This window comes from Pelophylax lessonae (genome assembly GCF_965119305.1).
Source record: "Pelophylax lessonae genome assembly, chromosome: 8".
Lineage (NCBI taxonomy): Eukaryota > Metazoa > Chordata > Amphibia > Anura > Ranidae > Pelophylax > Pelophylax lessonae.
This window is the reverse complement of record NC_138775.1, coordinates 275543710-275550348: the sequence shown is the minus strand read 5'-3', so window position 1 is coordinate 275550348 and position 6639 is coordinate 275543710.

The window sequence follows — 6639 nt, the reverse complement described above, 5'->3', positions numbered from 1 at the left end:
CCATGGCGAGGACTGTTCTGAGCGGAACGTGTCCTGGTAAACCGCTGTATGGTCTTGGCCACCGTGCTTCAGCTCAGTTTCAGGGTCTTGGCAATCTTCTTATAGCCTAGGTAGGCCATCTTTATGTAGAGCAACAATTAATTTTTTCTAATCCTCAGAGTTCTTTGCCATGAGGTGCCATGTTGAACTTCCAGTGACCAGTATGAGAGAGTGAGAGCGATAACACCAAATTGAACCACATGATCCCCATTCACACCCGAGACCTTGTAACACTAACGAGTCACATGACATCAGGGGGGGGAAATGGCTAATTGGGCCCAATTAGGACATTTTCACTTAGAGGTGTACTCACTTTTGTTACCAGCGGTTTAGACATTAATGGCTGTGTGTTGAGTTATTTTGAGGGGACAGTAAATTTACACTGTTATACAAGCTGTACACTCACTACTATACATTGTAGCAAAGTGTCATTTCTTCAGTGTTGTCACATGAAAAGATATAATAAAATATTTACAAAAATGTGAGGGGTGTACTTACTTTTGTGAGATACTGTATGCCCAGCGCTGTCACATTGAGGTAAGAAAAGCCCTGACTGAAAGGACTTGAAGCTCACACAGAGCTGTGTTTCTTCATTCTTGGTGGCCAAACAGAGTGGCAGGGGATCACAGGAATGATATTTACTGGTAGGGGGGGGGGCATTAAAGTGAAACTGCCTGAAGGATCACTTTAAGGCTATATATACTTTATCAGTGTCATTACTTTTGTACGGTTATATACTGCATGGTATGAGCTGAAATCTCCTTTGCCTGGAATACCAAGATGTGTTTAGCTTAGCCCTGCAAGTGCAGCCTTTCCCAGTAGTGGAAACACATTGTGATGGGAAGCAGGTCTGTCCCTAACGGTAATGATGGTTTCAGTTACCAGAATGTCCTGGATCATTTATAAGGGAGCATGTGGGACTAATTCCCCCAGCCAGCTGCAGGCCTTTTTCCAGCATATATTTCCTTATACAAATGTCAAAGCAGCTAGTAAGCTGAGCGGACCAGCAGCCTTGGGTGAAAGAAAATAGTTTTATATCAAACTTGAAAAAACGATTGTTTTTTGTTCTTCTTGCTTCATCCCATTGAAATTGACACCATGAAAAGAATGTTGTATGAAAAAAAAAAAAAACGTACTTGGAATCCAGCAGGATCTTGTTAGCAATGCCCTGACTTGATAATTCTTCATTTCTTTTCACTTCTCCTGCCCACCCACTTTCTCACAGGTACACAAAACTACCTGGGTGGTAAAGGGAGCATTATTTTGTTATTTTAAAATTCCATCAAAATAATTTAATATTTATCTTTAGTTTTGGGTGCCTTTTTAAGTTATGTCATGATGCACATAAATAAATCACACTATTCCTAATAATAAAGAATATAAACGGCTTACTGGAGACTATCGGATTGATTTACTAAGGCCAGGTTCACACTAGCTGCGGCCGCAGGTCACAGCAGGGGGTCTGGTGCGTCCCTACTCATTGTTTCAGGTGCGAATCAGGACCAAATTGTTGCCTGAATTCACAGAGCCAAAGAGATCAGTGTGAACCCACCCTAAGGCCCCTTTCACAAGGGCAATCCGATCCGATCTGCCTGTCAGTTTTTCAGGCAGACCTGATCGGATGCTCCATGCACCCCTATGGGGCAGCGAGTGTCAGCAGAGACATCTCCACTGACACCCGCTGCTTTCCGATTCAGATCGTGTCCGTTAAATCCGGACGGATGGAAACTTTATTTTCCATCCGTCTGGAGGATCGGATCGAATGGGATCGGATGAGAACGGACAGGCGGTCCATTCTCATCGATCTCCCCATAGAGGACAGCGGGGATCTGACAGCTCCGTCTCTGCACACAGAACGGAGACTAAAAGCCCGTACACACGTAGCGATTGTCGGCCGTAAATATTCGGCCACCGACCGATCGGCCGATTGTCGGCTTGTTAGTATGATGCTTCCGAAAACCGACAACGAATTTTCGGCCGAACAGAATCTGGCGTGCAGACTTTAAAATTTTTGTTGGCCGTCACCAGAACAGCCGATTGTTCGCCAGTCAGTACAGAATTCGGCCGACAAACAGCAGATTAGCAAGACTGGGCATGATCAGAAAAAAAAAAACACAGGGAAAGTTAACCATCACATGAAATCACTTCTGCAGTCGGCTGTTGTTGGCCGTCAAAATTCTTGTGCAGTCTTTAGCACTTTTCAGCCGACAGGACAGCACCGGACAAAAGACGGCCGATCGTTCGGCCAACATTCGGTATGTGTGTACAGGGCTTAAAGGCCCGTACACACATAGCGATTGTCGGCCGTAAATATTTGGCCGCCGAACGATCGGCCAATTGTCGGCTTGTTAGTATGATGCTTCCGACAACCGACTGCGACTTTTCAGCCGAACAGAATCTGGTGTGCAGGCATTAAAATTTTTGTTGGCCAACACCAGAATGGCCGATTGTTCGCCAGTCAGTACAGAATTCGGCCGACAGACAGCAGATTTGCAAGACTGGGCATGCTCAGAGAAGAAAAAACACACGGAAAGTTAACCATCACATGACATCACTTCTGCAGTCGGCTGTTGTTGGCCGACAAAATTCGTGTGCAGTCTTTAGCACTTTTCAACCGACAGGACAGCACCGGACAAAAGACGGCCGATCGTTCGGCCGGCATTCGGTACGTGTGTACGGGGCTTTTTTCTTCTCTGAGCATGCCCAGTCTTGCTCATCTGCTGTTTGTCGGCCGAATTCTGTACTGACTGGCGAACAATCAGCCGTTGGCCAACAAAAATTTTAATGCCTGCACACCAGATTCTGTTCGGCCGAAAAGTCGCAGTCGGTTGTCGGAAGCAGCATACTAACAAGCCGACAATCGGCCGATCGTTCGGCGGCCGAATATTTACGGCCGACAATCGCTACGTGTGTACGGGCCTTTAGCTGTCATCCGCCTGCTCAGCGGGGATCGGCGGATCAATTCCCCCGCTGAGCAGAACGGACTCCGTCGGGCGGTGCGCCAGTGTGAAAGGGGCCTAAAACTGGAGCACTCAGAATCTGGTGCAGCTGTGCATGGTAGCCAATCAGCTTCTAAAGTCAGTTTCTTCAATAAAGCTTTGACAATAAAACCTGTATGCTGATTGGTTTCTATGCAGAGCTGCACCAGATTTTGCACTCTCCAGTTTTAGTAAATCAACCCCACTGTCTTTAAGAGCCCATTCACATTAGCGCGACTTGTCAGGCAACTTGTCAGCCTGAAAAGTCACGCTCCCTCGCGGTCCATTGACCGCTACAGGACCCGTTCTAATAGGAGAGACACAAGTCGCTCCGACTTAGAAAAAGGGTCCTGTACTACTTCGGGGCGAAATCGGAGCGACTTGCATAGACTTCCATTATGTGAAGTCCCTGCAAGTCGCTCCGAAGTCGTGGTGCATGGTAATGCACAAGTCGCCCCCGAAGTAGTAAGGAGTCGAGTCGCCTCAGTGTGAACCGGCTCTTACTGTGCTTCTTGCCTCTTGTCCTCATTGCTTGTATACTTAACCCTTTGTATGTCCTATACCTCAATGTACTGTAAGCTCTTCTATCTCCTGCATCCCTCCTTACACCCTAATAGATTGTGAGCACTTCCACTTTCAGTATCCTCCCTTATACCCAAATTGATTGTACATTTTTTCCACCTTCTATACCCCTCTCCTATACAATAAAAGATTGTAACCTTTTCCACCTTTTGTATCCTCACTTAAAACGGAGTTCCACCAAAATGTGGAACTTCCGCTTGTATGCTTGCTCCCCCCTCCGGGGCCACATTTGGCACCTTTCAAGGGGGGAGAGGGGAACGGGTACCTGTTTTTGACAGGTACCCTTCCCCACTTCCGGAAGACAGTGCCACGACGCGGCCCCTCAGAAGTTCGGCCCCCCTCCTCCTTCCCCCACCAATGAGAAAGCACAGCGCCTTTTGCGCATGCGCAGTAGGTAACCGGCTGTGAAGCTAAAATGCTTCACTGTCGGTTTCCCTTACCTTGAATGAAGGCGGCAGCACCCGACAGCCGAAAATCGACTTCTGGTGCCGACATCGCGGGAACCCTGGACAGGTCATTTCTAATAATAAAAGTCAGCAGCAACAGTATTTGTAGCTGCTAACTTTTTGTTTTTCATCAGCCGCGGAACTCCTCTTTAACTTCTAATAGATGGTAACCACTTCTACTTTTTGCATCCTCCCTTATTACCGTAATGAATTGTAAGCTTTTCATCCTTCCTCCTTCTGTATCCTCCCTTATACCATAATAGATTGCATGCTCTTCCACCTTCTATAGCTATACCTTATATCCCAACAGACTGTAAGCTGGCCTACCTTCTGTATCCTCTCTAATACTGCACCATGATACATTTTAGGCTATTCCACCTTCGGTGTCCCCCATATACTCCAAAAGATTGTATGTTTTTCCTCCTTCTATATATTCCAAAATAATTTAGGCCCTTCAACCTTCTGTATCATCTCTTATACACTAACAGATTGTATGCTCTTCCTTCTTGCTCCTTCTATATATCTCCGTTATACCACAATAGATCGTAAGCTCCTCTACCTACCTCCCTCTCTTATACTCTAACACATCAGCATCAGGGTTGCCCTCAAAGAGACGATTGTACCCAGGGCCGGCCGTACCATGGGTCCCACTGGGTCCATTGGACCCAGGCAGCACTTTGAGAGGGGCAGAAAATTGATGCCCAAGATTTTTTTTCCCAGCAGTTTTGTGTGTCATCAGTTTGTGCGTGTTATGGGCGGCATTTCCCCATCTCATACTGCCGCCCGTAGTGCAAACTGATGAGTATGAGGAGACGGAGCTTCTCCTCCGAGGAACGTTCCTCATGTGATTATGGTGTGCGCAATGACGTCACACATTCAGACAAACAAAATAATACTGGAGTTTGTGGTTTGGAATTGAACATAATGGTATGTCATATAATTGTGCACGTAGACAAGGTGCTGTTGCATATAAATCTGACTTCCTGATACATTTAATTTTAGTTTTAATTATCATGATATAAAATACAATTGTGTAGGCCTTTTGGTAGGCGTGATTTTTTTTGAGGGGAGGGGAGGGGGCAGCATTTCATTTTTGGACCCAGGCAGCACAATGTCTTGGGCCAGCCCTGGTTGTACCTGTAAGACTAGATGTCCGGAGCACCCCAACCCCCTTTACATCAGATGTTAAGAGCCCCCACCATCAGAGTTCAAGAGTCCTACACCCTCCCTTACATCAAAGTGCTGCTGATGGGAAAAAGCTGGGAGTGGAGATGGAAAGTAAAAAAGTGCAGGGTTTGGAGGAGGACCAGAGGAGTGCTGGGGTCAGCTGCTGGAGTCCGCTAAAGTCTAAAGGAAGGTGGAGATGAGGGGGGGATGCGGCTGCATAGAGAGGTGAAGGATACATAGGAGTTCTGTCCTCCTTTCTGCTGTCAACTGCTGAGGCTGGTAAGGGGGGGGGGAGATGAGCCTCTTTGTGGCTGCATGGAGAAGTGCAGGATCTGGAAGAGGAGTTCTGTCCTCCTCTGTGCTGCGGACTGCTGAGGCAAGGTGGGGGCAGGAACAAGGGGGTAGCTGCAGCTGCAGGAGAGGTGCGAAGGCCACATGAAATGGCCTAGCCATGATCTGCCTGCATTGCATAGAGAAGTATAGATACCCTGTGATGATGTTTGTAAATCTGAAATATGGTTTGTAATGAAAATGGAAAGGTTTTAATTAAAAATGTAGTTAGCATTGTAACTGTCCGCTTATCACTTTAAATCTTGTTCAGCACTAACTGCCAGGTGGAACTTTTCTGCCTTCATCTTGTTTCCCTGGGGAATGTTTTAATCACCAGACCACTCCTCCTTCCTCTAGAGGGAAGGCTTTTCTGTGACTCAGAATTTCATATGCAAAGCATGTTGGCAGAACCTCATGGGAAGGCGATTGCTATGGAGGATCTCTAAGGTTTAAAGTTGCACCCCTTGGCAAGCGGAGCGAGGTATGCAGTAAAAGTGCAATATATATATAAGTACAGGGCTTTTTTTCTCATTGAAAAGGTGCTGGAACCCTCCCCCCCTTTCTGAGTCACTTCACTTCATGCCCCTACCCACCTCCGAACACCTTCCCTTGGTTCCATCCCCTGCCCACCTCCAAGCACCACCTTATTTAAAGAATACAGAGCCAAGTATCATTTTGCTGTGCTAAGTAATTTGTATGGAATTTGTTAATGATAACAATAAAATTTGTAAAATAGACCCCCCTTTCAGCCAGCAGCAATATATCCCCCCCCCCCAGCAACAATAGATTCCCCCAGCAACAACCAACTCCTGCAACAAAATATCACCCCAGCAACAATAGACCCCTAGCAGCAACAACAGATCTCCCAAAAGCCAGCATCAATAGATTCTCCAGCAGTTAGGTACAATAGATCCCTGCCTCAACAGTAGATTCCTTCCAGCAACAATACCCCCCCCCCAACAACAATAGATCCCCTACAAGGAACAATAGACCTCCCTAGCAACAATAGACCGCCTCACAAAAATAGATCCCCCTACAGCAACAATAGATCCCCCAGCATCCAGCATTAGTAGAACCTACAGCACACCCCTTGCCAT